General features: G+C 37.7%; 1 protein-coding gene across 3 annotated transcripts in view; it reads left to right on the top strand.

The window, feature by feature from the left end:
- Positions 1-5080: 5080 nt before the first annotated feature.
- LOC119659414 (integrator complex subunit 11 homolog) overlaps positions 5081-12627 on the top strand; it is a 356139-nt gene continuing 348592 nt past the window's right edge. For all 3 annotated transcript variants that reach the window (XM_038067490.1, XM_038067489.1, XM_038067488.1), the window contains exon 1: positions 5081-6057. The gene's annotated coding sequence lies outside the window, so the exon portion shown is untranslated. The remainder of the gene's footprint in view (positions 6058-12627) is intronic.

Raw genomic sequence — 12627 nt, 5'->3', positions numbered from 1 at the left:
TTAAGGTGAAATGCGGTTTGTGCCCGGTCCTTTCCTTTGAGATTATCTTAATCGCCGCATTCTACTGATCTCTCTTCTCAATGCTGTCTACTCCGTAATGTTGCTATTTAAATTAGCTCTTTATAGACAAGGAGTAGCTTTTTCTAAACAACATTTTTTTGTTTTTAACGTACATATGTATATATATATATATATATTTCGGGAGCGACATAGCCCTTCTTCAGTACAAAGCTACACTAAAGTATCTCGCTCCCGAAATACGACGTTAATCCCGATCTGAGTGGCAAACGCAGAGTTGATGCGACCAGGCGCGTGTCATGAGTTTCGGGTAATGAAATGGCCTATCGAGTCGGCTGTGAATATCGCAAGTTATTCTTGAAAATAAGTAGCTAGGCGAAAGACCCAAAACTAAAGTTTACTTCGGCAACTACTAACGTGATTGCTGCCGTTGGCAAAATTTTGGTTGATCATTCGGCTAGCGATATTGCTGTTACAGAGGTTCACAGGCTGGTCTACGTTGCAGCTGCTACGGTTATTCCACTCCCATAAGCAACATCTTGGAACGAATTACAGAGGTATGCGCCCGAAGGATTTATCGTTCTGGATATTTCGGCTCAACAAAAGGGTCGAACAGTTGAAAAAGGAGATTGGCCGTGGCACGCAAGCACTTCTTGGAAATGCAACACCAAAAGTGAACAGATACGTTGCGAACATCATTTGAAACTATCACCTGTCCAATGAGATGCCAATCGAAGAAATCCTCGAGGTGCTGAAACGAACTTGCGATATCATCATCATAATCCCGCCAACTCAAGTTGTGAAAGTAGCCTCCATCTGGATTATGCAAAAGACTGCTGGAGAAGAACATGGTCGTTGCAATTTAGAAGCAGCGTAGGTCCCACACCTTATGCATTCATGCGGGACCCTCCCCGAAATGGTAATGCCTGAGGTAACTGAAGCTGACCTAAAAGCAGCCCTTGAAAAGGCAGATAATTGAAAGGCGCCAGGAATTGATAAGATTCACAACTTCTGGCTGAAACGTTTCAAGAGCACTCACAAGGCATTGGTAAATTATTTTGATCAGATGATCCTAAATTAGTTCAAGCATTTTTCAACAAGGGGATAACTTCTCTCACCCCCAAGGAACAGAGTGTCTCTTGCCCTTCAAAATGTCGACCAATTACTTGTCTTCGTACCATTTACAAGGGCTTCACTTCAGTTTTCCGCACGAATATCTTAAAACATCTTGATGTTCATAAATTGATAGCTGAGAAGCAAAAAGGATGCGCAAAAGCCTCCTGGCTGGAAAGAACAGCTTATAATAACGAAATATCTCGACAGGCTACATAGATTATAAATCAATATCACATTCGTGGTTACTAGAAGTATTACGCTTGTACAAAATTAAACCGAATGTCGTTCTTTCCACACAAAGCTATCGGTATCCTCACGAACATCAGGAGAGATACCAATCAGGCGTGACATCTTCCAAGGCGACTTTCTAACCCCGCTGTGAGTTTGTTTGGCTTTGAATCCGTTATCTCATTCTTGCATGAACGCAAATACTGGTTCCCAGTTAACTATATTTTCTTTGAGAAACAATCCTCTAGCCAATTACACCAGGCTACCGTCATGGCAGATAATACATTATCTCCTTTGAACTTGGGAAGCAGAGAATGGAATCCCATGTCGAATGTTACTTCAGTCCAGCAGAAGATCGACATGTAGATAGAGAAACTCATTCACGGAGGCCATGTAAAAGATTTGTTATTGCCAGGCATTGACATCGAAGCCTACAACAAATGGTTGACTGATGGTGTACTGTTCTATGAAACTGAAGCATTCCTAACTTCAATTCAGAATGCTTCGCTCACAACAAAAAATTATAAACGGTGCATTCTTCATGACTCCTCAATCACCAACCCCAGTTGTAGGTTATGCAACTGTAAAGAGGAGACGATCCAGCACATAACTTTTGCATGCTGGATGTTGAGCAGTACCGAGAACACCAGTCGTCATAACTCCGTCTGTAAGATTCTCCATCAAGACCTTGCGTTGAAGTTTAACTTAGTGGCAACCTACCATCCTTATTATAAGTATACTCCGCAGAGAATCTTGCAAAATGATCGGGTCAAACTACTGTGGGATCACACCATTTTCACCGACCACAATGTTAATCACAACAGACCCGATCTAGTTCTGCTTCTGAAGGCACGTTCGTTCCCTCATAGTCGATGTAGCCGTACCGTTGGACCGGAACACTGTTGAAAAACAGCACGAAAAAATCCGGAAATACAGCCCCTTGGCGGACGATATGAAACAGACTTGGAGACTACAAAAGATTGAAGTAGTCCCAGTGGTAATTTCAGCGACGGGATTAGTCCCGCAGAACTTACATATAGCGCTGAAAACGCTCGATCTTAGGGCTGGACTATACATGGAAATGCAAAAAGTGATTATCCTTGCAACCTGTGCTATAGTTCGAAGAATCCTGTCCGGTAACAATCTGACCTAGTAGGTTTCAGTCTTGATCCGTACTGCTTTCGATTTAAAATCCTTGTTTGTGTCGAATCACTACCCCATTGCTTGAAGCGCTTGAGATATAGTAATATATTTTTGCATGGCCGCACAGACTTTGCGTTAAAACGCATCATCGCTGTAATGCGGGTCTTTGGATGTTGTCTTCAACCCACCCTTATGTTGGTCGCCCCTCGATCCGGTTGGGCGGGAAGATGGTCCGTGGGCGTTTTTTAACTATATATATATAATATTTTGGTGATAGCTGCAAAATGTCATCAGTAATAATAATATGAATTGCACCAAACTTAGTAGTAGTACTGTGCTTTATATTTTTTTCTATATTACTGCAATTTTATGATTGAGAAATGAGCTTAAGGGTAGTCTTAAGTCCGTTTTAAAAAGTATTCTTACCTTAATCTATTGGTTTTATTTGGTATCTATATACTCAGCGCGCATTCTTTGCTCGTATTTCACCAACGGCCCAACAACCGGTATCCGGTCTAGGTCTGCCTTGCTAAGGAACTCCAAAACCGGGATGTCTGGTGTTTCGCCGAAGTTGACCAATCGATATCCCTAAAGGCTGCTTGGTGTCCTGGCCTACGTCATCGTTCCATCACAAGCAGGGTGTGCCTCATCTTCTTTTTCTACCATAGATATTGCCCTTATAGACTTTTCGGGCTGGATCATCCTCATCCATACGGATTAAGTAACCCGCCCACCGTAACCTATTGAGCCGGATTTTATCCACAAACAGATGGTCATGATATCGCTCATAGATATCGTGGTCATGTAGGCTACGGAATCGTCGATCCTCATGTAAGGGGTCAAAAATTCTTCGGAGAATTCTTCTCTCGAGCGTGGCCAGAAGTTCGCAGTTTTTTTGCTAAGAACCCAAGTCTCCGAGGAATACATAAGGACTGGCAAGATCATTGCCTTGTTCAGTAAGAGCTTCGACCCTATGGTGAGACGTTTCGAGCGCAACAATTTTTGTAAGCTGAAATAGGTTCTGTTGACTGCCAACAACCGTGCGCGAATTTCATCGTTGGAGCTGTTATGTTCGATCAGGATGAAGGCAGTTTGTACGTCTCGGGTTCTTCTTCTCCAATAGTTGGGTGGACTTAAAGGGGATCGTACTTCTCGCATTTACTTGAGCATCACGGATCACTTTTTCCAGGGCCAGGTTAAAGAGGACGCATGATATAGCATCTCTTTTTTTAGATCGTTGTTGATGTTGAGTGGTCTCGAGAGTGATCCTGCTGATTTTATCTGACCTCGCACATTGGTAATTCTCTCATGGCAATGTACAGTTCTACCCTGGCTCTGCTGTCATAGAGGGCTTTATGATGAACCGCTTGATATAGTTGACAGCTTCCATATTTAATCAATTCAGCTGTAATTCCATCGGCTCTTTTTAAGCCGATGCAGTAATTCCATCGGCTCTTTTTAAGCCGATGAATTGCATGGACTATTTCTCCTATACTTGGTGGTGGCAGTATTTGTCCGCCGTCTTCAGTTGGCGGGACCTCCAACTCGCCGATGTTCCGGTTGTTCAAGCTTTATCAAAGTGTTCAACCCATCGATTCAATATGCCCATTCTGTCGGAAACCAGATTTGCTCGTCTTTACGCTAGTTTAAGTGTTATGCTCGTAGAGTCATTATCTCCTGTTTCTCCAATTTCAGATACATTTCCATATTGAATTTTCCGTCATGGTCAATGTCGATAGTATCCCACTATTAATCAAATACCTACAAAACCCTTAAAAGGATGCGAGTGAGAGGATCTCATTTTCCCATCGTAAGGAGGCTATGTATACAAACATTTACGAATGGACTACGAACCAAAACTTATGACGGCTCGTAGATGCTGCACAATCAACAAAAGAGTGAGTGGAAGTCACATTTTATATCCTATTCCATTTTTTTCCATAAATTTTAATATTTGAATATAGGGAGAAAATCCGCAAATTCTAATTCATTTGAGAGGATCAATTATACGGTTTTTTGCTCTCCAATGTATAAAGATATTGGCGAATACATCATATTGTAGCTTATTTGAAAGTTGTAGAAGAGTTGACGGACGAAGTAACATGCGGCCGAAGATTGTAGATTCACGGTATTTCACCATACCGGCGAAAATATTCACCACATAAATGAGAGAGTACTCAAAATGGTATTGTCTGAGCAAAAGCTCTAGATACCTATGGCCCGACTTACATGACGAGCAGCCACAGGTAAACAACAGACACTTTTCCACCGAAAGTTCGCATGAAATGCAAGAAATTTCAGCCAGAATCAGATACGAAGCCAAAGAATCAAAAACTCAGCCAGGCAGCTCCAACTTTCCCGACATTGGTTGGGGAAAGCTCTGCAGAAAACCTGCAGAGGAGACGACTCCACTCTCTCAGAACAAACCACTTTGCCTACATGCACCTCTAGCATAATAAACAGGTAGACAAAGCTTTCCGGCACACCTGGGCATTGTTGTTGCCACCATGGTTATCCATGGCGAGCATTTGCTGCTTACCATTCGCAGGTGTTTGTATAGTTCTTCGAAGCGGTGGCTGCAGTAGCTGTTGGTAAACTTTGGCTACATACGATATGAGTGCGCGACTCCGTTAGATTATCGATGGCTCCGAATTGAGTCTTGAGACTCTCAGGGCACCTTCTTTCGTGCACACCTTGGCCAGGTAGCTCAGTCGAGCTTTCAATCTCGTCGAGGAAGAACGCGTTCCGTTGTTGCGTCGTTGTTGTAACACCGAATCGTGGGCAGATAATTCGTTGACCTTCGCCTTCTTCGACCTCTTCTACTTCTTGCGCTGCTTGTATGCAAGCACAATTGGTCAAATGATGAACTGGGAAGAGTTGGATGGTTCTTGACTTGTTCAGAATTAAATAAAATTTTAACGTGGTTGAACAGAATTTTTGCAAAGGATTCTTATAAATGTGGGTGCACTTGTGTGTTCTTAATTTATTCATATAAAATATTTTGTATCTTTTCGATAGAATATTTTTGAAACAAAAGTTCAGTGACAAGAGGAAATCTCGAAAATCTTGAAAATCTTCAAGTTAAGCATTCAGTTGTGGATTCATCCGACACGTCTAGAAAGTATGTGAATGGTTGGTACATTTAGTACAGTTCAAAGTGTGTAGGTTGTGTATCTAAACCGGTGTTTCATCTCTGCAGAGAAAAAGTGAAGAAGATTGTGTTATGAAGCGAGTTTCATACGTGAAGTGCTGTTGCAATTTAGAGTGAAATTTATGTTCTACAAAATTAAATTGTTCAAGCCTAATATAAGCAAATATCTATAAATAATTTTATAGAATATTTAGATATTATTTGATGTGGTGAAATTTTTGTGAAATCATACATGTGTTTTCTTAAAACAAGAAAATAACTGGTGAATGGAAAGTCTTGTTATTATCAGAGAAATAGATGGAGAAGAGCATATTTGAGTTCATCCCGTTGTAAGGAATATCTATGTTGAGAAAAACTGCCGCATCGGAAATTTGCATCATCTTAAGCACTTCAATTTCAAGGTATGTAGATGTTGCTTTCTTTTCTTCTTTTTTAATTAGCAAAGCATTCCCAGCCGATTGGCTTATATAACCTAAACAAATATTTGAGGCTATCAAACTGTTTTAGCAAGAAATAGTCATTAATGACTCGACATTAAAAAGTTTGTGATAGTAATTTTTTATTTGATTGTCACAGTTTAATTTGTTGTAACTGTTCAATATAATAAAAACGACCTATTTGCATCAGAAAAATCATACCAAGAAATTGAAATCGCAGTCACATCTTAAGTGTTGTTGCAGCGATGAAGACAAAATTAATTTTTTATTTATCTTTTGTCTTAATATTTTTATACTGTAGAAATGCTTATCTATCTATTAATTAACTTTTTGCATCATCTATAATTTCTAAAGAAATAAGCAAAAAAAAAATTGTAAAAAATGTGGTCTTTCTGGATCAATTTGATTGGAATTTTGCTGTTGTCCGTTTTCTAGGAGACATTTATTTCTGTTTTTGTGAGTTGACTAGTGTGTTGTAGCTGCGCATAATTTATTATCATTATCAAGAAATGCTAATGGATGCGAATTCCTGAAGCTGGCTTGTGCCCTTAATGGATCATAAAATGGATAGTAATATCATAAGTCTGGAGTATCTAAATTGGGAATCGCTCAGAGGTCGGTAGATTTTTAATCCTTTTATTACTGTCTGGATAGTAAACATATTTCCACTTTTTTTGTCGGCTTTAAAAGAAGTTCCTATCTTTATAGTGATTTTAGGCTGAAAAATAAACTGCTAGTTCAAGATAGATTATTCCTTGTCTTTAAACTAATTTATAGTGATTTTAGGATCCATTTGTATGAACGAACATTCAACGCGGAATATATTAGTTTTTGCACAAATTTCTAAAATTTTAATATTGGGACCATTCAACATAGCATTTTATGTATTTTATTGATGATTTTCAATATTTTCTCCTCCACCATCTTGTCTCTGCTGTTTTGTAATTTATGAGTATGGCTGGTTTCTTATTTATGGGTATGCTAATATCAGCAATTTTAATCGAAGTCTCAGTAGTCATTTAAATGCAGTAAAAGTGTTCATAAATTGATATGGTGACAACAAGAGATAGCTTATTATTCTTGCTGATTTATTGGTACTACCGAAAAGGGCTAGTGAATGTGAGTTATTACTTCGTGCCAAGGTTCATTTTGAATATATATATATATATAACTATATGTCTCGAATCTTCAATTTAATTCGAAGGGAACATTGGTTTTCAAGAGCTTGTTAGTCCATGCCTTGCTTATTTTTTTCCCTAATTGAAGTATTGCTTGAAAGAACCATTCTGGGAGCAGTGTCACTATTTGAGTGAATTTCGCCTATTCTACTGAAGATGTAAATGAATTTCATTGATACGAGATAGATAAATGGAAAGATCAGCAACGCGTTTGTTTTAAGATGCATGCTATGCTTCGAATAGTGAATTTGCCTCCTTTATTTTCATGGTGGAGCGTAGTGCGTCCGTACAGATTATGCTTCCGTTTATTGTCCTCGCAAGTGGTGAGACTTGAACGGTAGATGGTAGTTTATTTGCTTTTCTGGGTAATTTAATTAGGGTTTTGTACTACACTTTCTTCAATCATATTCCTCCACGGAAAACGTTACTTGAAAATTATAAACATTTAAACTTTCCCCAAAAACGTCTCCGATTTAAATTTAAATTTTCAGTTTCCTGTTTGAATTACTGATTAATGCGAGGTATGTTTCGAAAGGTTTCCTAGTTATTTTTATGAAGTTCGTTTCTATCTAGACAAACGTTCATCCTCAAATAATTGAGCCTCGCAAAAGTGCTGTCGTAATTTCTCAGAATGTTGCCTGAATGATTCATTTTATTGGGTTTTCAACTAGATTTGCTCTACATGTTCAGCTAGAATGATCAGTCAGCTTATATATAATACCAACAATGAGACATTTCAGAAGATGGGCATAATTTTTAAACGATTTCAAATAGGTAAGGCACCATTATCTCCTGGTATTTTGTTGGTCCTTTTTAATTTACTTTTCATAGATTTTCTTCATGCTCAATTAATTGGAATGTATCATAGAAGAATATTGCGAGTCAAATTCAACTCTTTCTTGAAATTTCTGTCTATAAACTGAATGTAGAAAGCTGAAAATCCAGAATTTTACCAAGAATTTCTTTGGTGTTAGGTCGTTAGAACTTGCAAATGTCTAATAGAAAAAATTGAATATCAAAATTTTATGATTGTTCTAAACACATTCTAGATACTAGATACACACTCGACGACATAACATAACTTACCCTTATTAATTATAAATTATTAAAAGTTTTAACGAATTTCGTTTCAAAAATATATTGTTTTATGTTCGTGTTTAGAAATTTGGGTGGCTCAATCGCTATCTAGATATGACATCACCTATTTGACTAAAGCAATATTTAGAGAAAAGGAAAATGCAAATTATTAATTTATTTATTTATTACCTTTGGATTTTAATAACCATATTATCAAAAAATAAAGTTGGATAGTTCAGCCATTTTTAGGGAGCCTATTATTCCGGCTATTTGCTGGTATAAACTTATTTCTTTTTTATGACGTCCTTAATTCGTTTTGGCATCGATAAGTACAAATTTTGCGGGTAACTTTCTGTAACATCGCATTTACAACTTTTTCAGGTCAACAAACGTTCTGGGCGCTTTTTCCTGAATTGTTACCTACCAGTTGGACTGACTCTTCTAAGAAGTCAGCACTGTTTTAAGGCCACGCTAAAGATTGTATTCCCAGTGCACCCTTAACATTTTTAAGCTGAAATCAGCAAAACAGTTTTCTTTTATAAAAAAACGTTGTGACGTTACCATTAAGGGTAATTTTTATATTCTATGCGAAGGAAAAGCGCTGAATCGTCTTGAGGCAATATATCTTAATGCTTCGGTGATAAGTCTTTGATTGTTAATATAACTCCTTCTTCTATGTTTGTAATTCTCGACATTCAAAGAGCCTTCCAACATCAAAATGACTCCAACTTTTTTATATTAGGACTATCCAGATCTTAACACACGTTTGACAGTGTTTTGAGCACATTTACTACTTATGTCTTCCTATCATCGGCAATAATCCTGATTTGCTTTGCCCTCATTCGAAAAAATAACCAAAGTGGAAGACTCATGGTTTTTGGCCCACTATCGCCTAACAGATTACATTTTTTGCGTTAAGAGCGTTTTTTTTTCAAGTCCCTCAGCTTTCAAACCCATGCCTTTGCTCTTTTTTGAATTATCCTGGCACCGCAATGTTGATTGCAAGTGTCCAAGGATTGTTTTCTAAGTTTTTATGCAGAAATGGATCGATCCGTTCCTTTTTATTCATGATTTATTAATGTTAATGTATTTTTGTATTGAGCATAGTATGCTACCTTTTGAGTGGACAGGTATTCGTAGTTTTCAATAACAGATCCTTTAACGGGATGCTAAGATGAGGTATCAGTTTTTAAACCAGGGCGCTTCTGTTATTTTACGCAGAATTTTACGTAGACGATTGTGCTCATTGCAGTAGTTTTATGTTGTTTATTCACGCTGATTTCCTTGCTCAATTTTAGATTTTACTAGTGTCTTGAACAAAAAGACTGTACACTCCATTCTAAGCATGCAGTGCTTGCTTAGGAGCCAGTGCACTTACTTGCTAAGAACCTTACTTAGTCTTACTTTGGTGTTCATCTGCTGCTTTATCGTGGATTTTTGTGTTAGCTGTTTGTCCAAATATAAACCCAGCGACCCGTCAGAATGTGAACTGGGTAGAAAAAGAGGGAAAACTGGTGTAAATTATAAATTTCTATGATCAGCTTCCTTCGCAAGGTCCCCGAGCTTCACCGAGAGAGATTGGTTTCTGGCCTGGATCTTCCATCACAGATCATATCAACACCCTTCGAATCATGTTGGAATAGTGTACGGATATCTTTTTCGCCTGCATTTTATTCATTTCGAAATAGTTTTTGACAGCATGAACAAGGGGTGCATCTGGAGTGCTCTGTACAGGAGTAAGCAAGCATTGGGAGTGGTATCCTATGAGTTGCGCTAGGAATATATGGCGCAGAACTGTTGAGGAGGGGTGTAGGCTTCTCGGGGAGACCTACAGGAAGCTCAACCACATTTCTAGGAACCAGCAACAACTTGTAAAACTTGTAAAACCTGTGCCGATTGGGCTCTTGTCACTGTGTTTTGTAAAAGGGTTTAGCATTTTTCCAATGAGATAGAAGACGCAATGTACGGTCTTTAGTTATGGTGGTTGATTTTAGAAGCATCTTTCAAACGAAAAGCTGTTCTTCCAAGTTCATCTCTCTTAAATAGAAACTTACAATATGGTGCAAAAGTGGTTCAATCATTTTTGAAGTTAGTTATGGAAGTCCCTCTTTGCTTTTTGTTCCATTTGGCATAGAATCAAGGAGATTGGTAACATATTCTACTGATGTCAAATGTCATGCATCCAGTATGCAGTCCCACATCCCATTAATACCCTTTGGTGGTTATTCAGTATTTTGTTTGAGTTTCAAATATGTTCAACAATTTTCTATAGAATTTAAATTCAGGATCTTGAAAACGCGAAATTTATAGGATCCGATCCATTTCTTTGCAATCGAAGAGTCGCCACTGTTGCATCAACTCTCAGTGGATGCGCTTCTCGAGTGTCCTTTTCTCAGTGCCTAGCCTTACCATCTAATTAGAAAGGATATATTTTGGTTAAATAAAAATAAACAGTTAAATAAAAATAAACAAATAAAAGGTTGAATTTTCTAATCTATCGCCGGAGAGTGTTGTACCTTAAAGTGTTGTTTTTAGATAATATCATGCTTAATTTTGAATTTGAAAGTTCCAAACCACAAAGGATGAGAGAGAGAGTGTGTGCCGGCGGAACGAAAAGACTCCGCCCTTTCTGCCTTCATTGAAAAATCGCGGCGACCATTCTTTTCAAACAACGTACGGTACCTCAAATTGGGACTATTTTGATATCTTTACAGTAGGAGTTTCTTTTTCTCTTTAATATTCCTCAAAGAAAACCCTCTTTAATTACATGTTTTACACCGATTTTTATGGAGACTCACTGGATGGTCTATCGGCTAAATCTTATTTCGAGGACACCAGATGCTTCCTTTTGGCTTTCTATAGGCTATATACTGAATAAACGGACTAATAGGTGACAGGTGACGAGTTCCGCCAGGATTGATTTTGGTAGCTCTTCGGCTTTTTTTGTGAGCTTTAATTTATTTGAGGTACTTGCTGCGTTTTTACTGCGAAAGAGATCTCAAACACTTGTTTGGTTCGCAATATTCTTTGGATCAGTTTTGCACCATAGTTGATAGTTTTTTCCAACAGTGTGGTAAAGGGCCCTAGCTTTACAAGGTTTGAAGAAATTTGCATTATATCCTTGATTTTCACATAACAAAAATTGATAGCTTGATTAAAAAAAATTTCTCTACTGAGTAAGTCATAGTTTCCATTTTTTCTTCTTTATAGAATTAATTTTGCTCTTTTAAAAATCAACACATTTCTTTGTCTATTTAAAGTATGCTTCGGAAAAGTGAGAAATTTAAGGTTATGTCTATGAGGAACCAGTTCTAGATTTACATACCAGGCTCTCTAATATTTCCTTATATTCTGCTTCTGAGAAAAATTTTGTCAAAATCTGGCAGTTCATAATAATCTCATCTCCAGAGTCATCAGACCTTTTTATTACCACTTCACTCTATTCAAGTTAAAAATGTACTCTACGTCAGGCGTCTAGCAAAATTTCATCCCCCTAGGATCACTTCTTCTTTCGTCGAGCATGATTAACTCTTATCGACTTTTTAAAGGGGTTACATTACAAGCATGTATATTCAGAAAAATATTTCTAAAACCTTAAATAGGGCTCGAGAGGATTTCTTTTGGAAGAGGTTACCCAAGTTTTTGTTGTTGTTTAGATTGCGTTGCTTTTCCTCTAATTTATACTTTCCACAAGGAAGCACGAAGTGAATTGGTGATTATTTATGAAGATTTTTCTCTATATACCATTGTGTACGCAGATGTATTACCTATAATGGAGCTTCAAAAGTGAAATTTTTCATAAAGAACTATACAAAAGCGTTACTCAATTTTCGATTTTGTTAGCAGGCCTAATGTCCTTTTCTGTTTTCATTAGTAGATCAGACGTACATACAATTTTATTTCAGCTATTTTCTGCTGTGTCCGGAGGGTGCAAGTGGTTAGAACGCTGAGCTGTTGTAGCGGAAGGCCGCGGTTCAAATTTCACTGGTGGCATAGCGACTCAGCTGTGAATGAGCAACTGAGTCAAATCAGGGTAGTAATCTCGGACAGTGCATAATATTTTAAATATTAAATTTATAATTTCGTTTTTATACTCCTAATAAAGGATTACTTGACGAAAAAACTAAAAGTTAACTTTCTAATTGGATAATTGCCGATTTTTAAAATACTATCAATCGTGGGATGCACGGAGTTTAGCTGTAGGTTTTCGTAATTTACTCAATAACTTCTTCTTCTTCCGAAAATACTAGCGTCTTATTCCATTGCTTTGTAGGTTTCT

This window comes from Hermetia illucens, chromosome 6 (genome assembly GCF_905115235.1).
Source record: "Hermetia illucens chromosome 6, iHerIll2.2.curated.20191125, whole genome shotgun sequence".
Classification (NCBI taxonomy): Eukaryota; Metazoa; Arthropoda; class Insecta; order Diptera; family Stratiomyidae; genus Hermetia; species Hermetia illucens.
Note: the sequence above shows the minus strand (reverse complement) of the source record. Positions and strands in the feature narration are given on the sequence as shown.